This window comes from Antechinus flavipes, chromosome 5 (assembly GCF_016432865.1).
Source record: "Antechinus flavipes isolate AdamAnt ecotype Samford, QLD, Australia chromosome 5, AdamAnt_v2, whole genome shotgun sequence".
Taxonomy (NCBI): domain Eukaryota; kingdom Metazoa; phylum Chordata; class Mammalia; order Dasyuromorphia; family Dasyuridae; genus Antechinus; species Antechinus flavipes.
In genome coordinates this window covers 16977359-17002149 of record NC_067402.1, presented here as the reverse complement: position 1 = coordinate 17002149, position 24791 = coordinate 16977359, and the positions used below count along the sequence as shown (strand labels likewise).

The 24791-nt window shown below is 44.4% G+C and overlaps 1 protein-coding gene across 1 annotated transcript in view; it reads left to right on the top strand.

The window, feature by feature from the left end:
* JAZF1 (JAZF zinc finger 1) overlaps nucleotides 1–24791 on the top strand; it is a 197421-nt gene that overhangs the window by 135474 nt on the left and 37156 nt on the right. The window lies entirely within an intron of this gene.

Here is a 24791-nt window from a genome sequence, read left to right as displayed (position 1 = left end):
AAAATCAAATGAGATGATATCTGTAAAGCACTCAGCATAATATCTGGCACACAGTAGGTGCTCTATAAATGTCAGCTATTATTATGATGTATTTTAACACACGACAATTTAGCAACAGGCCAAGCATCCTTTGGGAAGGACCTTCTAAGTAAGACACAGATCAGGTTGCCCAGCACCTGATGGCAACAAATGTCTATTTGGCGCTTTAATATTTACCAAGTACTTTGCTCAGCTCACCTAAGCAACCTTCCTTCATGAAAACTCAGAGAAACGTTGCTAATACAGGTACAAGCTTAACAATTATTTAAAGCTTTTTATTTTCAAAACATTTACAGCATTCACCCTTGCAAAACCTTGTGTTCCAACTTTTTTCTCCCTCCCCACCCCAACCCCTTCCTTAGACAGCAAGTAATCCAATAAAGGTTAAACATGTGCAATTCTTCTATATATATATTTCCACAATTATCATGCTGGACAAAAAAAAAATTAAGTCAAAAAAGAAAAAATGAGAAAGAAAACAAAAAGCAAGCAAACAAAACAAAAAAGGTGAAAATACTATGTTGTGATCCATGTTCATTCTCCATAGTTGTCTCTCTGGGTGCAGATGCTCTCTCCATCATAAGTCTGTTGGAAATGGCCCAAACCACCTCATTGTTGAAAAGAGCCACGTCCACCAGAATTGATCATTATATAGTCTTGTTGTTGCCGTGTATCATGATCTCCTGGTTCTGCTCACTTCCCTCAGCATCAGTTCGTGTAAGTCTCTCCAGGCCTCTCGGAAATCCTCCTGCTGGTCATTTCTTACAGAATAATGATATTCCATCACATTCATAAACCACAACTTATTCTGCCATTCCCTGATGGGCAGCCACTCAGTTTCCAGTTCCTCGCCACTACAGAATGGGTCGCCACAAACATTTTTCAAGCTTAGCAATTTTTTCTAAGCTAGTATTCGGTTACCTGGTGCTGAGTAGGTTGAGAGCTGGCCCAGAGCTCTTTGTCCATTCGAAGGCTCTTCGGCTCTTCTGCTGTTGCTTTTCTGGGTTTTTGTCTCATTTGTCCATCAAGCCTGTATGTTGTCTTCCTTGTTTGACTGTGAGCTCGTGAGCAGGGACCATTTTTGGTATTTCTTGTGTCCCCAGCACTTAGCACAGGGCCTTGCATACAGTAGGTGCTTAATAAATGCTTATAGGCTGACAATCACATGGACCTGCTTCTTCCTGGTACAGATCAGAGAGCCCTAGGTGTGTGAAGGCTGAGCAACTGGACTCTGCCATTTACTCCTGGGAACCTCGCATAAGTCCCTTCTCTGTGGGCCTCTGTTCTCTCATCTGTCAATCGTGGGGTTGGATGGGCCCATCTCTGAGGGTCCTCCCCACGTGCTCTGACTCATTTCCTGTTTAGAACAGCAAAGAGAATAGACGAATAGCTGTTTGACTGAGGAAGGGAGCCTATATCTGAAGGGAGAGTGAAAAAGCCGATTAGCATCGATTGGACGAAATTGCAGGAAAACAAGGTTCTTTTGAATCTCATTGATTGGAGAAAATTCAGTCTTTCTGGGAAAGTATTTAGACCGGCTCTCTTCTGGATGGTCTGAGGAAATGGGGTTGTGGGAAAGAGGTACAGGACAGACCCGGCTTGAGTCAAATTATGTTGTTCATGGAATAATTTAACCTGGTCTTTGTGTGGCTTGGAGGAGTACAGTTGCCAGGCTTGGGATTAGGAGAATCTGGGTCCAAATTCTACCCCTGCAGCTTCATAGATGAATGATCCTGGGCAGGTGACTTCCTATCTCAGAGCCCTACCTGTCTTATTATCTATAAAATGGGAGATAATAGCACATTTGGTATTTGTGTCCCTGGACTATTGGGAGGCTAGATGAGAGGGTCTTATCTGTGTGAAATGGCTGCATGAATACCAGGCTCACACACACGTATATATACATGCATGTGTACATGCGTGTGTGTGCGTGTGAAGGAGAAGATACAGGATGGTTGCTCCGCAGCTCCAAGTTGGAGAAGATGCAAGCTCTCAGCATGTCAGCTATCAGTTTGAAATCTAAGCAGGACTTTCTGTTAATGTAATAATCAAATTTGGAATTAGGTCACCGACACGTAGTACACACTATTTTAAAATCATCCCAGAACAAGTCAATAAATCAGGGCTACCATCTTTAAATTTAATAGCTGACTTATTAACAAAAATGGAGTATTAATGTTTAAGTCAACATATTTACTGCCCTTTTCAGTAAGATGCTATTCATTATTCATTACCCAATTACTTTTGCAATAAAAAGGGGAGTTATGATTTGTTTTGGTAGCGTCTGTTATTAAATTAATGATGTGTTTCAAATAAATGTTTTGGCCTAAATGTTTGAGTTGAAAAACATATCTGTAAAATTTTGCACTTCGCCTTATCCCGTGCAATAAACCGACTGTAATACGAGCATTAAGCTTCCCCGGTTTTTTTTATTGCCGGACAATAACCCGGGATTGTTATGTGATCACACCGAGTGTGAAGTGAAAAGCGAGAGAGGGGCAGCTATCAAATCATGTACTTGGATTAATTAAGCAATAGCCCATGAAAGATGTGTTGTTACCAGCGGGTGATGACTGGTTTGTTGGTTAATGACCCGAGCAAAAGTCAGGCTGAGCTAAGCGCTAAGAAGGCAGCCGTTAACTACAGGAAGGATGAATTTTGAGAATGATAATTGCCGGATTAAATGGAGTTTGGCATTTTATTACAGGCTGTTTTCAAAACATAGCAGTTTTTAAAATATCCCACCCTGAGCATGTCCAAGATGGTTTGGCCAGCATGCTGGATACCCTGCCCAACGTCCTCTATAATTATGCAGTAAAATGCCCGGGCTAAATTAGTTGTTACCAGTAATTAATGGCCAGCTTAATAAAGGAGACGGGAGCCGAGCAGACGGCGGGTTTTGTAGTCGTAGTTAGTTTTGCTTTAATGGGATGTGCTCGAAGGGAGCGTCCTCGCTGCGGGGACTCACACGGTAGATTGCAGCTCACGAGGCCGGGGGCTGCCTCCTCCCTGTGCCTACTGTCGGGCTATTGTCCCGGCTGTTGCAGAAGGAGCCCACGGCCTACGAGAGGGCAACAGAGAGCCTCGGCTTTGGCCGTCTTATGTGAAATAACGAAGCTAAAAGGTTTCCCTGAAACGTGAAAATAAAACTCCAACCGCATCCAGTGATTTTTAAGAAGTGTGTGTGTGTGAGTGAGTGTGAATGTGTGTGTGTGAGTGAGTGTGAATGTGTGTGTATGTGTGAGTGTGAATGTGTGTGTGTGAGTGAGTGTGAGTGTGTGTGTGTGAGTGAGTGTGAATGTGTGTGTATGTGTGAGTGTGAGTGTGAGTGTATGTGTGAGTGTGAGTGTGTGTGTATGTGTGAGTGTGAGTGTGTGTGTATGTGTGAGTGTGTGTATGTGTGAGTGTGAGTGTGTGTGTATGTGTGAGTGTGAGTGTGTGTGTATGTGTGTGTGTGAGTGAGTGTGAATGTGTGTGTATGTGTGAGTGTGTGTGTATGTGTGAGTGTGAGTGTGTGTGTATGTGTGAGTGTGTGTGTGTGTTTAGGCAGCCGTGTGTAGGATCGGTGACTTTGTGGTGTGAAATTGTCCCTCCCCCCGCTCGGACTGCAGCCCTCTCTGTCCCAGGGATCCCAGGGGCATCTGCCTGTGGGGACCCTGCTGTGGACGAGCCCGATTTGGATCCAGATCAGCCTGGCTGCCCACTGGTCCCACTTGGGCCTTCCGGACCAGGTCTGGGAGAAGCCAAGGGAAAAGCCACAGAGCCTTGTGCGTTTAAGCCTCTGTCAGAGACCGCCACCTGCGCTGGTGGAGGGAGCGTCTTCATCTGGGGGTAGTCCTGAGTCAGGGACTCCTCGGCTCAGGAAAACATTGACCCAGGAACCGGAATCCAGTTCCTGCCTCTTCCCCCTCCTGCCTGTGCAGCAGGAGGCCAGTCCCTTCCCCTCTTAGCTCCCTCATCTGCAGAGTGATCCTGGCTGCAGGAGCTGGGCAGGGGGGGAGGGAGAGAAAAGGTGGGGAGGGGTGTCCCAGAAATCTTGGGTCAGTTCTAAGCGGGCACCTTTGTGGGCGACGCCTCTTGTAGGTAAAGTGCCTCTTTATGTAAATGTCCCTGGCAGGTAATGGGGGGCAGAGGGTGGGGAGAGAGAGGAGGGGGGCCCAGTCAGGAACAAATAGCCAAGAATAAAAGGCAGCATGTGGGTGTGAGATTGCAACGAGCTTTAAGCAGCATTGTGAGCCTCCCTTCCTACAGATAAGGAAACAATTTTAAACATTCATTTCTTGAAATGCTGATCTCCAAATTCTCTCTCCCCTTCCCCCAAATTCTCTCCCCCTTTCCCCCTTCCCAGAGACCCCAGCGATCAGGGAGCAGAATGAAGCCTTGTTGGCGTAGGGTCGAAGCCACTGGCCCTCACTGTAGGCTGGCACGCCCCGCCCCTGCCACTGACCCCTCAGGCTCAGTTTCCCCACTAACTGGCCACCCTAGAACAGAGATTACAGAGCCTTGGCTAAAGGGCAAAAAGGCCGTGTCCCTCCTCGGGTCACAGAAGAAACCAAAAAGGTCCCAGGAGAGGGAAATGGGCACAGCCAGGGGGATTTGGGTTAGGGTGTCCCAACACCGGGAAGCGCCTTCCTGAGGGACCCCTCCGGGCCAAGCTGAGCCCCCCGCAGAGCACCTGGCACAGGGCCCCCCTCCCAGCTCCTCGCTCCATCCTGAGACTGATGGAAACCCATTTTCTCAGGCACACAAAAGGCCCCCGGGCTGGCCACAGGACCCCCACAGGGTCTCCGGGCAGCCTTCTCTCTGCCCAGGTCATTGGGGCAGTCGCCCTCCACCCGGCTGACCGGCCTCCAAATGCAGCCCAGGGGAGCCTTCCAGGAAGGGGGATCTGGCCTTCGCACCCTCAGCCACCAGGGAAGGAGAGGGGCTGGTTAGGGGTGGGGTCCTGGAAGGGACTATTGACATTTAACAAAAAGGGCCTGTGAGCTGAATATTGCCAGAGAAACCGAGACTCACCGAGCCTTCTTACTGCCCTGTTCAAAGGGGGTTTGCTCTAATTGGGCTGGCCAGGTCTCCCTCCTGGGGAGGTTTAGGTGGCCTAGCCCATTGGGTTCTGCAGTGGAAGAAGTGAGTTCAAATCCAGCCTCGGACACTCACTAGTTGTGTGATCCTGGGCAAGTCACCACCCTGTTTGCCTCAGTTTCTGTATCTGTAAAATGGGAATTAAACTAGTAGCACCTTCCTCCCAGGGCCATCCTGAGGATCAGAAAATAGATGCAAAGCACTTTCTAAACCTTAAAGCCTTATATAAGTGCTAGCTAGCAGCATTATTATACGGGCAGGTGTGCATTTACATCCCCAAACAGAGGGGCTTTGCTCTGGGTCTTTGGGGGGGCATCTCCTCTCCGTGGGAAGAAGCCCTCTCCATGGCTGTTTAGTCATTTCTCATTTCTAGCCTTACAGAGTCTCCTGGGTCCCGTCGCTTGCCAGGGTAGATTGGAGGCAGTCCCTGAGCCGGGGCCTTTCTGATCATCCCCAGCGCCTGCACCAGGCTGCTTCTCCCTGAGGGGTCTGCGGGTGTTCATCTCCCTTGCTTTGGCACTTGGGGCCTTTTGGCCTCCAGAGAGCCTCTGGGTGGGTGAGACTGGGGGGCCGGGGGTCTGCCATGGCAGCTTGGTACTGGGCCAGAAATGGGCCCAGGCATCTGAAAACAGAGGGCACAGCACCCCGGGTTCGCTGTTGACCAATTGAGTGGCCTCGGGTACAAAATAGAATTTTTCTGGGTCTCACTTTTCTCATCTGCAAATGAGTGGTTTTCATTCTTAACTTTCATTTCAAACGAACAATACTTATTTTGCTATTTTAGTTAATGCATTTAATTTCCTAATTGAAAAAGGAAAAGAAAACATTTCCAAAATTTGTACTTAAGTCCATTTTATTATTATTTTATTTTTATCCTGTTTTATTTATATAACATATTTTCTATTTTATTTCTGTTATCTTATTATTGTTTTATGTATTATTTATTATTTGTTTATTATTATTTTTACTTTTATTATCCTGCTATTTTATTTTTTATTTTATTTTTATTTTTATTTATATAGTATTATTATTTTATATTTATATTTACTTTTATCATTATCCTATTTTATTTATTATTATTTAGTATTTACTTTTATTATTATCTCATTTTATTTCTTATCATCTCTTATATGAAGGAAAAAATAAAAAGTTAGAAATATCCCTTTCTCAGAAACTGAAATTTCAAGTTCTTTTCAATGATAAATTTAATCTTAATAATTTTTCTGTTCAGAGTCCTCAGTGTTTCCTTTACCACTGAGACTTTTACAGATAGCGGGATCGGATTTCAGAGCTGGCTGAGGCTGGCCATCCAGAATTGCTCAAATAATTTGCTTTCTCCCTCCCCTCCCCCAATCAAAGAAAATAAATTGTGGAACAAAGACTGGCCCCACTTATCGCCTTGTTAAGGTCTCTCCTGCTCTGCCTCCATTTACAGAGCAGGGGCAGAAATGTCCTTTGAAGTCGGTGGGAGGCCCCAGCGCCCATCACTTCTGCAGGATGTGGGGCCATAGAGGAAACTGACTCAGAGTTTTTCTCACCCCATCCCACAAAAAACCATGTGAACAGTGTTTGTTCAAATTCCCTCCTAAAGAGAAATCCCTCAGAGCACAATAGTGTGGAATTTCGACTTCCAGGGAGGAATAGCTGTAGACATTTTCTCATCTGCTCTACGTGGTGTAAATAGTATAGTAAAAAAAAAAAAATCAAGTCCAGATAACTTCCTGGTTCGTTACGCCCCCTCCCAGCAATGGAAAATGAGGCTTAAAAGAAAAGCATCTTAAAAGCTGCATCCTTCAAGGACCAGGCAAGCCAGCTTCTCTCACTGGGGCACGGGGAGATTTTGTGCCGAGATCTTGTTGGCGGAGAGTTTTAAATGAAAATTTAATATTATCTCCCTGCTGTCTCATAATTTTCCATGCTTTGGAAGGGGTTGTTCCTTACCAGGTATTTAGATAGAGGTCGAGATAAACCTCTTTTATAAAGTCAGGGTGGAAACATACAGATTCTGGGCCTTTCCCCCCTCCCCCAGATCTGTATCCCAGATGTTCTAGCACAATCCCAGTTTCAAGAAAAGAAGGAGCTTCCCAAAAACAATAGGCTCGGGCGGGCTGCTGGGAGGCCTAATATGGAGAGTGGCAATAGGAGCGCCGGACACTTCCTAGACAAATATTTGGGAAATGAATGAATGTATGTGTCGTGACAGAAGAAACATCCTCAATTGTACCCTAGTGTGTGAGCTTGTGAAATGTAAGGAAGGAAGGGAGGGAGGGAAGGAAGGAAGAAGGGAGGGAGGGAGGAAAAGAGGAAAAAAGAAAGGAAGGAAAGAAGGATGGCATGCAGGAGAGCAGGAAGGAAAGAAGGAGAGAAGGAAGGGAGGAAGGAAAAAGGAAAAGGAGGAAGGAAGAAAAGAAAGAAGGAAAGGAGGGAGGAAGGAAGGAAGGAGGAGGAAGGAAAGCAGGAAGGGAGGGGGGAGGGAGGGAGGAAGGAAGGAAGAAATGAAGAAAAGAAAGAAGAAAGAAAGAAGAAAAGAAAGAAAGAAAGAAAGAAAGAAGAAAAGAAAGAAAGAAAAAGAAAGAAAGAAAGAAAGAAAGAAAGAAGAAAAGAAAGAAAGAAAGAAAGAAAGAAAGAAAGAAAGAAAGAAAGAAAAAAAAAAAAGAAAGAAAGAAAGAAAGAAAGAAAGAAAGAAAGAAAGAAAGAAAGAAAGAAAGAAAGAAAGAAAGAAAGAAAGAAAGAAAGAAAGAAAGAAAGAAAGAAAGAAAGAAAGAAAGAAAGAAAGAAAGAAAGAAAGAAAGAAAGAAAGAAAGAAAGAAAGAAAGAAAGAAAGAAAGAAAGAAAGAAAGAAGAAAAGAAAGAAAGAAAAAAGAAAGAAAGAAAGAAAGAAAGAAAGAAAGAAAGAAAGAAAGAAAGAAAGAAAGAAAGAAAGAAAGAAAGAAAGAAAGAAAGAAAGAAAGAAAGAAAGAAAGAAAGAAGAAAAGAAAGAAAGAAAGAAAGAAAGAAAGAAAGAAAGAAAGAAAGAAAGAAAGAAAGAAAGAAAGAAAGAAAGAAAAGAAAGAAAGAAAGAAAGAAAGAAAGAAAGAAAAAGAAAGAAGAAAAGAAAGAAAGAAAGAAAGAAAGAAAGAAGAAAGAAAGAAAGAAAGAAAGAAAGAAAGAAAGAAAGAAAGAAAGAGAGACTACTTGCCCGTGATTGGAGGATGAAGGGCTTCTCTTAGGACTTCCTTGAAGGCGCCCCCGGACCAGCCACGTCTCCATCACTTCTCTGCTCTGGGGACCTTTTCTCCCTGCCTCAATCTTTCCAGCTTCCTTTTGGAAACTTCCTGAGGGCAGAGAGCGACGTGCTTTTTGCTTCCGTTTGTATTCCCTGTGCTTACACAGTGCCTGGCATTTAATAAATGTGGTGTTGACTGACTGACCTTTCCCTCCATCCCCCATCTGTCCTCCCCAGCCTGAATAATATTCCTCATTGAGCTCTGGTCAGGTCATTCCTCTGTCCAGAAACTTTCAAGGATTCATGACAACACAAGACCCCTGATCCGGCATCCCAGGCCTCTCTAACTTTCCTTTACTGGATCTTTCCAGGTTCATCTTCCCTCATTCCTCTTTATTAGTTCTATCGAGTGTTTTTGCCCTAGGGTCCGCAGATGTTAGTTATTTTTTAATTTTATAACATTTTTGGTTCTTTGTCATCCTATATGTTTGATTTTGTGCATTAAGACCTTCTCCAGAAGGGTCCCTCAGCTTCCCCAAGGACTGCCCACACATCCAAGTCAAGGACCCCAGCTTCTGGCACTTCCACCACAGGTTCCCCACCTCTGTGCTTTTGCTCACGTTCTTCATTAAATGGCTTAGACTTAGACTGGTCCCCAGAAGTCGACTCGGCATCCCTGGCAAGGGGTCATTCCCCCTTGCTGGGGGTCATTCCACCTCTGCTTAGATTCCTCCAGGGATGGGAAACTTGCTCCCTCCTGAGGAGCCCATTCCAGTTCGGGTATTTCTATTTATCTGCCTCCCTCTAGCTGATATTAGACTTCCATCGGTCCTCTCTGCCTTCTAGGGACAAGGAATGATGCTTCCAAAAGGGAACTTTCCTTTTGTTCCCCTCTTTTTTTAAGGCATTTGAGGCTAGTAAGTGTCTAAAGCCACATTTGAACCCGGGTCCTCTTGACTTCCGCGCCCGCGCTCTCTCTGATGCTCCATATTTCACGGATGCAGTTCTCGGGTCTCTTATCCCGGGTGGCCATTCTGGTGCCTTCCCCCATTGTGGCTTTGCTGTTTTTCCTGCATGTACTTTACTTTGTATGTATTTGTCTCCCCATTTAGATTGTAAGCTCCTAGAAGGGAGGGATTGCCTCTTTTTGGCTTAGCCGATGCTAGCACATAGTAGGTGCTTCATAACTGTTTACTGGCTGTTGGATTGGTGTAGGGCCCTGCCCGTCACCTTCCCGGTGGCCTTGTCAGGGTCAGAGTTCCCTGGGCAGATGGGCAGGTCTGGCCGGAGGGTCTCACACAGCTCCCTGCCCACAGCTTGGCACGAGGGGCTGGACTTGGGGGCAGCAGCCCTTGGCTGTGGGTGCTCGCTGCCACTCAGGAGCTTTCCGTGGGCAAAGGTTCCCCCTTCCTGGTCCTGCTCCTCCTGGCCTTCTTTCTGAAGTGCTCACCTGCAGGGTCTCCCTTAAAGGGCCAAATAAAAAGGAGCTTTCCTTCCTGGACCAGGGGCCTGACAAGGACGGGGGCTCTCCTCTGCGATCCGCCAGGCCTCCAGAGCTGCTCAGCTTTTATAGCATCCACTTTATGTTTTCCCTCGGGCACGGCCTCGTTTCCGGGGGCATAATAAGGAAGGAGAGAAGCAGCGTGAGCCAGGGCCGGTGCCTGTGGGAATGCTGCCTGTCTGCTTCCCAGAGACATGGAGGGGGACAGTTGGGGTTTTGTTCCTCAGTATTTATTCAGAGAACATAATTGGGCACCAGCGATGGCTGCGTGCGGGCCAGAGGGGCCTGCTCCAGACAGCAGCAGAAGGAATGCTTTGTGCCGCGGCCCTCTGGCCTCCAAATGTGCTGGGGGGCCAGAGAGGAGGGGGGACAAAATGGGGAAGGGGAGTAGGTGCCTGCCGGCACCCGGTCTGGCTTCTAAGTGCTTTTAATTTGAGACTCGGGGTCATTAGCTCAACGGCTTTGGTCTCTAGGAGAAGACCACGGCTGGTGACTCGAGCCCCCAGTAAAGCTGGAGGGGACCCACCTCCGCCCTGGAAGGGCTGGACACCGGCTCCAGGGCTGGGCTCTGTGACTGGGGCCTCGCCTCTCAGTCACACAGTCAGTTCGTGAGGCCCCCCACCCCCACCCCCACCCCCGCCGTGATGTACAGATGTGGTGGCTTTGGAAACCAAGGGCCTTGGTTCAACCTCAACAGGATACAAGCTCCTGAGAGCAGGGGGTCTGGAGTCCTGGTACCTGGGACAGCACCCAGCACGGCTCCGCTCTGGGCACACAGAGTAGCTAACGTGTGCAGCTCTTGAGACTGGGTTATCTCCTCGGACCCTACAGGGAAACTGAGGCTGGGAAAGGCTGGGTGGGTGTCTGAGGCAGGACTGGTCTGCAAACTTCAAAGTGCCCCGGGAAAGTCCGTTACCCTTACTTGTTAGGAGGCAGTCTGGTATGAGGGAGAACATACTGGAGTCAGGAGAGACCCGAGTTCAAATTCTACTCTGACGTTTCACTAGCTATTACTATAGGTGGTGGTGGTAGTAGTAGCAGCAGTAGTAATAATAGTGGTAGTAGTAGTGATAGTAGCAGCAGCAGTAGTAGTAGTAGTAGCAGCAGTAGTAATAGCAGTAGTAGTTGTTAGTAGTAGTAGTAGTAGTAGTGGTTGTTAGTAGTAGCGGTAGTGGTGGTGGTGGCAGTAGTAGTGATAGTGGTAGTATTAGTAGTAATAGAATAGTAACTATAGTGCTTTAAAGTTTACCAGGTGCTTTATAAATATTTATTTTCACAGCAACCTTGATAGGTAGTTATGATTATTATCCCTATTTTATAGAGAAACTGAGGCAAACAAGTCAAATGAATTGCCCAGGGTCATACAGCTAAGTCTCTGAGGCTAGATTTAAACTCAAGCATTCTGATCCTTGATTCAGTACTCTATCCACTCCATAGATTAAGGGTGCTCTTAACTTAGCTCTGTTCCTTGGTGTCCTTATCTGCAAAATGGGGAGAATGAGTTTAAGGTTAGTTGTGCAGCTCAAATGAATTAATCTATGTGGAGCACTATATGTGTCACTAACCATTATTTATCTAGGGTGCAAGCTCTTCCTGAAAAGAACAAAACTACATTTCTTTACAATTATTCAGCAATATCTACAGGGCAAAATGTGAAAAAAACATAGTCAAATAATATGAAAGGCCCAGAATTTGTAGATTATACATGTTTCACATCTATTTCATACACACTTCTTTCAAGAAAAGAATGGGGAGGCCCTAGACATGATCATAAAATCACATTATTGGAATAAATTGTATTTAATGTACAGGAAAAGACTTGTTATTGATGTGAGGTTTTTTCCTGACTCAGCTGTCTTTGAACAATCAGATTTGTCAGAGCAAAAATCAAAATTAGAAGGAAAAAAAATGAAGAAAAAATTCTAATGCTAAAAAGACTCAGCCTCCACTTGAAACAACTCAGCACTAGAGTATTGGAACACATAATTGACAATGAAAAATGGGAAATGGAACAGAAATGGTATCAACACCAATTATAATCATTTTATACAGAAGTTTACTTCTTGTAATTCTTGGTATAAGAAGACCAAAAAACCTCAAAAGCACCTTAGTCAGCAAACATTTGACTTATTTGCTGAGTGGAGAGAGATGGTAGCCAAAGACAGTATAGGTTTAGAAAATAAATATATTTTGTAAAATCTTACAGAGAAGTGTATTGGTTGATTGTGATAAATTTGGTTTAAAGAAAGCTTGGCAAGAGATCTAACTGACCAAAACTATCCCAGAAGCATTTTAAAGTAAAAATGAAAAGAGGAGAACAAAGAGAAGAAAAATGGGAAAAGATCTGCAAAGAGTATTTCAATTGGTTTTATCATCAAGGATAATGGAATCAGCACATTTAGAACCTAACAGTTCTGAATGTGATTATAGGGAAAGTACAATGCCATCTTAAAAAAAAAAAAAAAAAAAGCAGATTAATCAACCAGATTTTGTATATCTAGAGATCGGTGCCTGAGGCAACATAGTTGTGAGAACATTAAGGGATCAATGTGCTAGGATTTCTTTCCAGGTTTTTATTATCAACTCTAAAAAAGACCACCAAGAAACATCAGTAATTATCAATTCATATGAAGAGAAACTATCCCTTGATAGGGAACAAGCATGGCTTTGTACGCAACGTTCCCCGGGGGACCTCATCTTTACCATTTTGCAATGGGTTGAATCATTTGGATGCCATACTTGCCCATTGTTGATGCTAAAAAAGTCTTTGATTCAGTAGAACTGAACTCTGCCCCACAGGCTCTTTTCCAACATGACATTTCCCATCCATCTATCCAAGTCATTCAAGATTGCTTGAAAGATGTAACAATAATACTCTTCAACAACCCCCAGTCATAAAGACCAAGTGAATCAATAAAGCAAGTGATGGATGCTCTCCAAATGTGCTCACCACTGTGATGGGAAAGACCCAGCCCAGAACCCAGAATCTGAAGAGGGGATCCCAGGGGACGGTGAGTTCTCCAAATTCTCCTGCATGTAGGTGACATTGGATTGCTTGTGTGGAGCCGCCCGGAAGAGATCTCTAACCACTGAGAATTATCTGGCCCCACAGAAAAGACCCAGTGTTTAAAGAATGACTGCTCCGGTGACAATAGACAGTTGAGCTGTCTATGAGTCTGTGTATCTGGGGCAGACAGGACAGATGGACGCTTTGGGCCCAGAATTGAACAGGAGGAGAGCTCTCTGTATTTCCTTTGGGAAATTTACAAAGCTCTTTTAGTGACCTTAAGCTTCCCATGGAAACAGAAGCCCGTCTGTTTAATACCGATATTCCACCGGTGGTGCCATATGGCTTTCGGTGCTGAACAGATTTGATATTTGCTGCTCTAGGTGTTAGAGAGCCATGGTAGTCTATCTAGTAGGGGAGAGAGAGACAGTCAGCTCTGCATTTTAGGAAAATCAGCCATGGCAGGATAGAAGACAGATTGAAATGATAGAACCAGGAGAACAAGGAGCAAAGAGACTACAGTACTGGAAAAGAAAACGACATTTAAAAGGCACTTAAATTCAAATTAAGTTCAAATTAAGTGACAAATCCTGGTTCCAAAGACACAATAAAGGGCTTTCCTTCTAAGCAGAGATGGCTGAGATAGGGCTAGAAAGGCTGTGTACATTGTCCTACTGAGTCAGTTGAATTTGCTTAAGATTTCTGTGCATCGTGTCCAGAAATTATTTTGATATTAGGAATTTAAAGCTAGAAGGGAGCTTAGAAGTTATTTGTCCACCATTGCCACATTTTAAAGATTGGAAAACCCAGCCCTGCCAAATACAATGACTTTCCCAATCCTTTGCTTGGAGAGAAATTATTAATATTCTAAAATCACGGTTTGCTATATTTAGACACATTCATTCAATTGCTTCCATGCTCATTTACGTTCATCTATGAATTAAAATAGTTGAAGCTTAAAATTTTTTAGCTGGCAGGGATCTTATTTTATGGATAATATTAATAAGAGCAAAGAATAATAGCTAGCATTTACAGAACTCTTTATAAAGATCTGGGTATAGCATATGTATATAAAATTTAATTTTCACCAAGTAGCGTAGGTCCTTAGGAATTAAACAGAGATTCGAACCCCCTGTTTTCTCCTGTGTAAAATGAGGTGGGGGTTGAGTCATAAAGGACCCAGGAGGCTTCTTTCTAGTCAAACCTTCTCATTTTATAAGTGAGGAAAACTCATTTTCCTTGACTGTTTACATGACTTGGCTAAGACCACACAGGTTATGAGTATCAAATATTAGAAGTGGGACTGGAACATAGGTCCTCTAAGTTCAGAACCAGGGCTCTTTCCATTGTACAACACTGCCTACAAGATCCTAACCATCTCTGATGTTTTGGGGACATAAGTTCTGGTCTCCATTCCCACAAAATGAGAACTTACTGCCCTCCAAAGATCCTTTCAGTTTCAAATCTATGCTTGTCCAGAAAAGCCGCAAAGCAGAGGCATTCAGCAGTAGAATTTGTATTAATTATTCATGCATTCCAACCAATTCTTGGCTATGGTTTCCCTTCTGGGAATCATATTTCAGAAAAGAAAGTATTAATTGTATATCACCATTCCAAAAAGGATTCCCAGCCATAGCCAGCTAAATTTTTTTTTTTAGAATTCATATCAATTATAATACCCTTTTTTTTGGTAGGGGAGGGTTATCATCAGTAAATTAGAGAAACATGGGAAAATATATCTATCAGATCTAAGGAAAAGGGAGGAGATTGTAACTAAACAAGAGATAGAGAAGATTATAAGAAATAAAATTGATCATTTTGATTACAAGAAATTAAAAGGCTTTTGCACACACACACAAAAAAAAAACTAATGCAACCAAAATTAGAGGGAAAGCATGAAAATGGAGAAAATTTTGTAGTAAATTTCTTTGATAAAGGTCTCATTTCTCAAATATATAAAAAACTGGGCCAAATTTATAAAAACAAGAACTATTCCCCAATTGCTAAATGATCAAAGGATATGAACAGGCAGTTTTCAGAAGAAATCAAGCTATCAATAGTCACATGACTGTTGTAAATCACTACTGACTAGAAAAATACAAATTAAAACAACTCTGAAGAACAACACATCTATCGCTTGTTGTCCTTCATTCTCAAAGAGGACTGAAATGATATCACAATGTTAGTGTTGAGTTACAGTGTGTCCAGCTGCAGCTCGGAGTGCTCTGCTACAGGGCAGACACAAATAGTCCCTATGCATATTTGGGGTGGATTCTCTAATTTTGCACATCTAGTGTTTCTTTTGGGCTAATTCAATTCCGCTTTGCCTATAGAGCACAGCAATTTCTCTGATGAGGGCATGCTATGCCAGGCGGTCCTGTGCCAGTGTCTCCCATGTCATACAATCGATTCTAAAATTCTAAAGAGATACTCTGAGAGTGTCCTTGTATTGCTTTTTCTGACCACCTTATGGGCACTTTTCTTGTATGAGTTCTATATTAATGTTTTTTTTTTTGCAAACATACATTTGGCATTGCAACCATGGGGCCAGCCCAGTGGAGTTGTGCCCTCTGCAGTAGAGTTGGCGTGCTCGGCAGTTTAATTCTAGAAAGAACCTTCATGTCTGGCACTTTATCCTACCAGAATCTTCCTGAGGCAGCTCAAACAGAAGCAATTCAGTTTCCTGGCATGGGGCTGGTAGAATATTCAGGTTTTACAGACATGCAGCAGTGAGGTCAGCACAATGGCCTGTAACAGACCTTCAGTTTGGTAGTCAGTCTGATACCTCTCCTCTCCCTCACTTTCCTTCCAAACTAATTAGAAAAATGCAAATTAAAACAACTCTGAGGGATCACACATCTCTCAGATTGGCTAATAGAAAAGGAAAGTGACAAATGCTGGCAAGGATGTGAAGAAATTGGGAGTCTAATGCATTGTTGGTAGAGTTGTAAGCCAGTCCAATCATTGGAGACAATTTGGAACAATGCCTCGAGGACTGTAAAACTGTGTATACCCTTTGAGTTCTGTATCCTAAAGGAATCAGAGAAAAGGGGAAAAAACAACTCTGTGGTGGCAAAGAATTGGACATCAAGGATTGCCTATCAATCGGGGAATGAATGAACAAGTTGTGATATATGATTTTGACGGAATGTTATTGTGCTAAAAGAAATGATGAACAGAAAACCTGGGAAGACTTACATGAAATGGCGCAAAGGGAAATGAGCAGAACCAGAAGAACATTGCACAGTGTAACAACATTGTACAGTGATCAACTGTGAAAGACCTGGCTCCTCTGCTCAAGACACTGATCCAAAACACTCTCAAAGGTTCCATGATGAAGAAGGCTATTCACCTCCAGAAAGAAATCTGATGGAATCTGAGTGCAGATTGGAGAATATCTTTGTTGGGATTTTTTTGTTTGTGTTTTTTTTTTGCAGTATGGCTAATATGGAAATGTTTTTGCATGACCTCACATGTATAATCGAGATCAAATTGCTTGCCTTCTCAAGGAGGAAGGAAGGGTGAGAAGGAAAGAAAATTTGAAACTCATAATTAAAAAATATATATTGTTAAAAATTTACATGTAATTCAAAAATATTTAATGAAATAAAATATTTTTAAAATTATAATGCCCCTTTTTTTCTTTTACACGGCCTTTCTTCTTCTTCCTAAAAAGGAATATGTTTCTAATCATGTTTTGCAGATCATTCAGACAGAAAATCCCCCTAATGAATTAACACTCCCGAAATGTACACTCCTTGCTGTTTTCAGGTTATATTTCACCAGCCGGCTGTTGAATCCGATCCATGTTCAATTTAACCACGGGTGTAAGTTGCTGCTCAAACATGGGGAAGCAGCCCCTGACTTTGCCAGCAGATGTGCCTTCTGCTCGGAATGCTCATCCTTGGAGAAGCAGCCGGATCCTTTGACATGTGGGCCACACGTGACTCCATCATGAAACATACCCAGTAATCCTCTTGACATTTCTCATGCCCTCTGTTCTAATACAATACGGCATATTTCAGCTTTCCTCCTGGCCCAGCTTCTTCCCATATCCTCACAGGCTCCAGCGCCGCAATAGCCAAAGAAAAGATGCTCGGAGCTTGTCCAGTTGGGTTTTCGATGGATCTGTCTCTGTTACTTGAGAAATCTCTTTGTCTGGAGGGATCAGTTGCCAGAATTGGAACTTGTGGGATTCTACAGTGTCTGCCCTTTTTCCTTTCTCCCCTCCTCCTTCCCTCAAAGCCAATTGATAAAATTACTGCTGGAAGGGACATGGAAAATATAAAAGAAACTCTTAAATGTTCCCTTGTATTTTAATAGCCCATGCTGCTTCTCAAAGGATGGCTTGGGCAGGACCTTTTATCACAACCAGGGACTTCATACTGTCTCCCAAGCCATTAATTAGCTTTTAAAACCCAGTGCCAACGGGACAAAATGCAAAAGATTTTCTCTGGCCCCTTGAGAAGGAATCACACGTCTGCTGCCCCCTCATCTGTCAGGTGGGACGTGCCTGTCATCCCTGCTTCTGGGGAGACTGAGGCAGCTGGATTGCTTTTCGGTTTGGGGATACTGAATGCAATAGGGTTGAAAGCAGTTGGGTGCCTGAAGTCCATCACCAATGCAATGGTGAGAGCAGAGAGGTATCAAGCTCCCTAGGAGGGGCAAGCCAGGGCAGGCAGAAATGGAACAGGTCAAGGCTTCTGTATACAAGAACAGTGGAGTTGGATCCATGAACCATTGAATTTCCAGCCTAGGCAAGAGGGGGAAACAGTCTCCCAAAAAAAGAGAGAAAAGACTATCTTGTTCTCTTTCCGATACCTTGAAAAATCACCCAATGCTTTCAAACTTTCGTTGCCATCAGAATAAATTTCAGCAATTCTCTACCATGACATTGCAACATCCTCGAAAAAAATCCTCAAGGATCATGCCTTGGAGCCAGAACCCTCTGTTCTAGACTTCCCGAGACCAGGTGTATCCATTTGTTCTCTGGCTATTGTCCTACTTGCCCCAAGTGTATATTCTGGAAAGTGGGTGGGTGCGTTACCTTAGTGAGTTTTATTGGCTATCCCTATGACATCCCAGCTTAAACACCCTTCGCTGTCTACTCTTCTCCGGTATGAGTTCTTTCCCCATGAGAACAAGGACCATCTTGCCTTTGTTTTTTAATCCATAGTGTGTGGCACAGAGTAAGCGTTTATTAAATGAGTTTTCATTGTTTCTTTTTTGTGAAATTCGTATGGACCAATTCTTACAAAATTTATCATTTTAGTGGCAGTTTTAATTTTTCATAAAGAATGGGGGGGGGCAGCTAGGTGGCGCAGTGGATAGAGCACCAGTCCTGAAGTTAGGAGGACCTGAGTTCAAATTTGGCCTCAGACCTGTAACACTTCCTGGCTGTGTGACCTTGAGCAAGTCACTTAACTCCAGTTGCCTCAGGGGACTGAGTGAGAAGTATCATCTCAATGCAATGGTTCTGCTGTCCAAGGTAATGAAAGGAAAAATGTTACAGGAATCTTGCTAGAGCTGTTCCTTTCTTGTTCTCTTTGGTGACCTATTTCCCATCTCATCTGTAATGATATAGCTTACTTGAGTTTTATGCCATTATGATCCAGCAGATACATTTTCTTTCATCATTCTTCATTATTTTCCAAAACGTAACAAGCTGTGAATTTTCCCTCCCATTCTCCTCCCTATTTCACAGATGAGTTTATATTGTCAACCAGATTTGTTAACCTATGGCTGCCATGTTCTGCTTAGCGAGGAGATCAAGTGTTGACCAGTGGGGTTTGGTTCTTGTCTTTTCTGGCCTCTTGATCATGGTACTTTATTCCAGTTTTGCATCGAGAGATAATGTTGATAAATGGTGTCTGTGTCCTTTCCTTTAGTTATTTCCTATTTTTTGGCTCATTTAAATAGGTCAAAATGAAGAATCATAACTGCCATCTTGCTTGTATCCTTTCTCCCCATTTGATGTGTTTTGTTTTTTGCTTTAACCAGTCTATGATCTGATTGCACGGACTACTGTTGTGGAAGCTTTTTCCACTGGTAGCCAGTTGTTCTCTGTCCATTCAGTCACTTTCATTGGGAGGAGGGGGACATTGTTCACGGCTCATCATGTCTAGTTCCTTCCAGTTTTTTTCCTGAAAAAGGAATTCAATAGTTCACAATTTCATATGCAATCCTCTTTCCTGTTTTTTGATTTATTGTAATGTTAAAGTTGGTTAAATCTATAATAATGTTTAAGATTCATGATACCCAGGTATAGACCTTCTGAGGAGCCTATAACCATTGACCTTTTCCATTTCCAAATCCCAAACTATGCTGAAAATAGCATTTGAGAAATATTCGTGGAATGGGTGTCGACGAGAAGTTCCGGCCTATAACTGTATATTTCTGTGAATTTGGGGGATGGTTTGAACAAGTAATTATTTCTTACTCCTGTGGTACCCCAAATTACTATATCAAACTGAATGAACATAGTAGTCTAAGGATTTTAAAGATTTTTAATGCAGGTGAAAATTTGCTTAAGGCCAATATCTCTTACCTAAAGCAAATATGTCCTCAAATAATCATTTTAATTTAAGCAGCTTGGGCATTTCCCAAAATGAATCTTAGAATCAGCTTTCATTTTGAAATGAGCATATTACTTTTCTAGGGACAAGATTTCTGGGCTATCCAGCAATTGAAAAGATTCAACTTAATGATGAAAACTTCCCAACCCATCTTCTCAGGGAGCCCTTGTTTCCTGGAGGGGAGGAGTCTCCTTCACTTACTCCCTGTATCCCTTCTTGTTCCATCTTTCCCTATGGTCAGTATCTTAGGAAACTATCAAGTTTCCCCCCATGCCCATGAGCCTTAAAAAATAATGTTACCCAAGTATCTGAGCAGCCACAAGGGGTCAGCTCCACGGGGGTGACAGAGCCAAGTGTCTGTGGCCAGGAAAAATCCCCTGTGGGCAGCTAGGCTGGAGTGGGATGGTGTGAACACTGTCTTTCCCCTTCCTAGGTATGAGAGGGAGAGCAGATCTCTGTCATCAAGACCTGGTTCTTATCTATAAAGTGAAGAGATCAAACTTGATGGTCACTGAACCTTTGGGTTCAGATCTTGTAGCAAATGAATGAATGGATGGATGAAAAAGCTTGCCTGGCCTTGGCTGGCCTCCCCCAGTAGGAGGCCCCAAAAAGGATTTTCTTTGGTCCCCTTCTACGACTCTAGTCCCCAACCTGCGGGTGCACAGGCTAGCTTTTGTGGGTGAGTCTGACATCTGAATAAAGTCAGAAAAGTCACTGATTTTCATACTGGTGGGGGAGCGTGGAAGAGAAATTCACAGCCAGTGATCAACTCACTAACCCTCTGTCTGCCTTAGTTTCTTCAACTGTAAAATGGGGGGTCATTATACCACCCACTTCCCAGAGTGGTTGTCAGGATTAAATGAAAAAAAAATAGAAATAAAGTACTTTGAAAACCTTCAAGTGCTACGCAGATTTTCAGGTTGGCACATGAGGGAGTCTTTGGCCAAGGTCAGATTGCCTGGGAGGAACAAGGAGACACAGGCGACATGGTGGGAAGTGGGGGATGGACTTCCCTGGCTGCCTTACTCAGAGACTCAGACGTGGCCAGGCCTGATCCTCAGTTTCCTTCTGTGCAAAATGACTGTGGTAAGCTAGACAGCCCCAGGGGCCCTTCCCAGCTCAGAGTTCTTCAGTTGGGTAGACAAGTCCAGATCTCGTTATTATTAATATCTTCCAATGACATCATGTGTCTTGGCTGGGATCCACTTAACAAGGCCTGTCTGCCAAGAAGTCTTTATAATTCCTCCGGGGCTTAGTAACAGGCTGGCCTTTTTGATGGGAAGCTGTTTTGTTTTCTGGAGACATTCAGATTGGGGGTCTTTGGTTCGGGGCTGGCATCAGACCCTTTCAGTCAGTTCCCCCTCAAGCCAGCATCCCCCCGAGTCTCTCCTTGCCCGTAGCATTGGCCCCCAGATCCGCTAGCAGCCAGCTAAAGGCAGTGTGGGACAGTGGGTGAACCCCAGACTTGGGTTGGGGAACCCACCAGCCCAAAGTATTTTGGTATTGTGTGTCAGCTTTACCGATAATATCTCATTATCAAATGATTGATGTTCTCTGGGAAGGCTGGAAAGTTATCCCTGTCAGAGAGTCGGGTATGGAGAGCAGGAGGGGGCGAGACGGGCAGAAACGGCTCCTGAGAGTGGCTCTGAGTGCCCTTAGAAGAGCTGCCCCCCTTCTCTTGGAGGGGCCTTTTCAGAGCCAAGAGACACCACGGCCTAGATTGCTAGGCCGCCTCAGAGCCCGGAAGGCCTAACTTCAGGTCCAGGCTCTGGCCCTGGACAACAAACGGTGCAGCTTCTGGGGGTCTCTAAAAACAAGCTGCAGGGCTGGTGCATTAGTGAAGGCAACTTCCCCTCCAAAAAAAACCACGACCTCATTTACTTTGTCATTCTCTGCAGGCTCACCCCCCAATGCTTTTTTGTGTCCTAAAACTTGTCAGCTTCTCAGGGACACATTTCAGGTTTGCTTTGGTCTCCCCAGCAACTCAACTAGTGCCTGGTATATCATAGGTGCTTAATAATTGCTTGTTGATTGACATACTTTGTCAGAACGGAGGCAAGATGCAGCCGGTGATCCCCGATCCATCAGAGAAGCTTACTTTGGAAAATATCAGTGCCCTCCTTCCTCCCTTTCCCTTAGCTGGGGGAGAGACCTGGGTATGATTTGGGAACATTTTGCTCCCTCAGATCCATCTCGCCTCCAAAAAAGCAGATCTTTTTTTGTATCTTGCAGAATTCACCGTTTATGACTGGTTTGTGAGGAGGGGAGCTGGTTTTCATCTTAGTTACAACCAGACCCACGGCCAAAAAGAAAAAAAATGAATACCCAGACTTCCAAGTGGGAATTATTGCTCCTGCCTGGGCAAGGGCAGTCGGGGGGCGGGGGGGGGGGGGGGGGCAGAGGCTCGGACGTCATGTGTTCGTGGGTGGCCTCGCGCTCTGGGGGTCCGATCGGACCCATCCTTAGGGAGCTTCGTCCCCCAGCCTTCCTTCCGGTCAGCCCGCCAATCAGCAAGGGTCCAGCCTGGGCCCGAGAGAATGGGGGCGGGGCAAAGGTAGCCCTCAGAAGGGGGATGCGGCCTGGGTGTGGTCCTGTCGGAGCCCAGGGGAATTGGCCGCAGCAGCCGTGGCAGGGCCCAGGGGCGCGCTGGGAAATCCGGGCTCCGGGGGATGCTCAAGCACCCGGGAGAGGGAACTGCCCTTAGCCCTGTTTTAGGTCACGGGGTCCAGGATTTGCATTCCAGCCACTGCCCCATCCCTCTGGCCGAGAGGTGGGGCTTAAAGATGCCAAGGGGGGGGGGGGGGGGGGGAGGCGGGAGCCAGAGGAGCTATAGGAAATTCATGGAGGCAAAAAGGAGACAATCGGTGAATTTGTGTTCTATCAGGAGAGAGAACACGTATCTACTGATTATGGGGAGATACAGAATAAATGAAGGCACAAGGAAGCTTAAGAGCAGTAGAGGAAAGGGCAGGACACGAAGGGCTTAGTGTCCCTCTCTCCTTCCATCGCTTTTCCTCTCTCCCTCCAGCTCTTTCTCTCCTTTTTTCATTCTCCATCCTCCTCTCTCCCTCTCCCTCTCTCTTCTCCCTCCTTTTTCCTCTCTCCCTCCCTCTTTCTCTTTTTCACTCCATCTCCCTCTCTCCCTCCTCCTCTTTTCTCCCTCGCCCTCTATCTTTTCCCTCGTGGCTCCCCCTTCTCTCATTCCTTCTTCCTCTCTTGTCTCCCTCCTTTTTTTCCTCTTCTCTCCCCTCCCCAATTCATTCTCATTCTCTTCCTTGCTTTTGCTCCCCCTCTCTTATCGTTTCTCCCTCCTCTTTCTGACTCAGGGGCCCCTCCGTCCTCTCCAGCCTTTACTGCCAGTGGCTTAAACATATCAAAGTCCCTCTTTACGCCTCTAGATTGTTGCAAAAGGCCTCTCGGGAGGGGGAGTGTGTGGTGGCGGCTCCGGCGTTAAAAGGACAATGTTCCGACGCCGTTCCCAGGTGACTGTTTCCCCGGCATTTGATGGGACTGCGCCGGGAGGCTCCCTTCGGAGGGAGGCGGCTCGGGCAATCCCTGGAAAAGCCGCAGCTCCATAATCGGCCCTTCTTTCTCACCGTAACATCGAGGTTAACCGCTCTCCCCCGCCCAAGGAACATCGTACGTGTGTTTTGGAAACTCCGTTCTGGAATATTTCCGTACTATCTATTGATGTCACAATGAAAATGACAAAAGATCCACAGATGACTTGCTGGGTGTTTCATTGTGGGGTCCCCCTGCCCTCGGAGGTTCTTCACCTTTTGGCCCCCTTAAACATACAGCTCCGCTCTCACAACAGTGGTCTTGAATGCGTGAAATGGAACACTGGGATCTAAGGAAATTAATTATATTCAAATGCAGCTATCCAAGTAGTTTAAAAAACCAAGTTCACAGTCCCCAGGTTAGCAACCCCAGCCCTAGGGTAACTACCCTAGAAAAGACTGTAAAAGAAAAAGGGGAAGGACCATGCGCACAAACAGATTTATAAGCGCTCTTTTCTGGGGTCAAAGAATTGGAAATTGAGGGAATGTCCGTCCATGGGAGAAAGGCTGAACAAATTGGAGTGTGTGATTGGGATGGAAAATTAATGTGCTATAAGAAATGAACAGCTCGTGATCCGTGTACAAAATAGCAGCAATGTTGTGAGATGATCAGCCCCGAATGACACAGTTACTCTCAAAGATAATGTCCAAGACAAATCGGAAGGATTTAGGATGAAAAATGCTGCCCATTTTTTCAATGGTGTCTAAGTACGGATTATAGCATTAGGGTAAAAAAAAAACTTTTTTGAAGGATTTTTCTGTTTTCTTTCACAGTATGACCATTATGGAAATGTTTTCTATCATTACACGTGTAGAATCCATATCCAATGGCTTGCCTTCTGAATTAGTGGGGAGGAGAAAGGAGGAAGGGAGAGAATCTGAAACCAAAATTTAAAAAAAAAAAACAAACGTTAAAAACAGTTTTTATGTGTAACTGGGGGAAAATAAAATTCTAAATAAATAAAGGGAAAAAAAACCTTCATTTCCCCCTTGTTTTTTTTTTTTTAATTTGATGAGGCAATGGGGGTTAAGTGACTTGCCCAGCCAGGGTCACACAGCTAGGAAGTATTAAGTGTCTGAGGTCAGGTTTGAACTCAGGCCCTCCTGACTTCAGGGTCTATCCACTGAGCCACCTAGCTGCACCCCCCCCCCTTGTCATTATTAACCAACCAACAAATCTATAATCTTTTATTTAAGCATCAGTCATATGCTAAGCACTGTGCTAAATAATGTTGCGGAGAAAAAAAAAGACTGAATTATTCCCTGCCCTCAGGTAGTTCACATTCTAATGAGAGAGACAACATACTTACAAATACATATATATATAAATATGGCTATGAGGCATTGTACTCCCCTAGCCTAGCTGCTGCCTTAATAATTGCCAAGCAAATATCCAAGCATAGCGTCTGCATCTCTTCCTCACTGTATGATGTAAGTGGCGGGGAAATACCCAAACCCATTTGTTTTAGCAGGAACCCAAGGTTTCGACCCAATAGGCAGCACACATTTCCCACAAGGTGTATGGCTGCTTACTCTCTGGGCTGGACCACTCTCTCTAACTTGCCCCCTACTAGAAGGTCTGCAATGATACTCAAGAGGCTCTCTCTCTACTCATCACTTTAATTCTTGTGCTCCTACCAGTGTCCATCTATCTACACGGAACTCTTGCTTATAACAATGACATATTTAGATCTTAACTATATCCTTTTCCTTAGCAATAGGACCAAAAAAAACTAAGTAAGTAAAATACCAGAGTTATTCCTATAAGACCAATTTAGGAATAATAAATATAGTCAAATAAGCCTGGGTCGCACGACCCTCT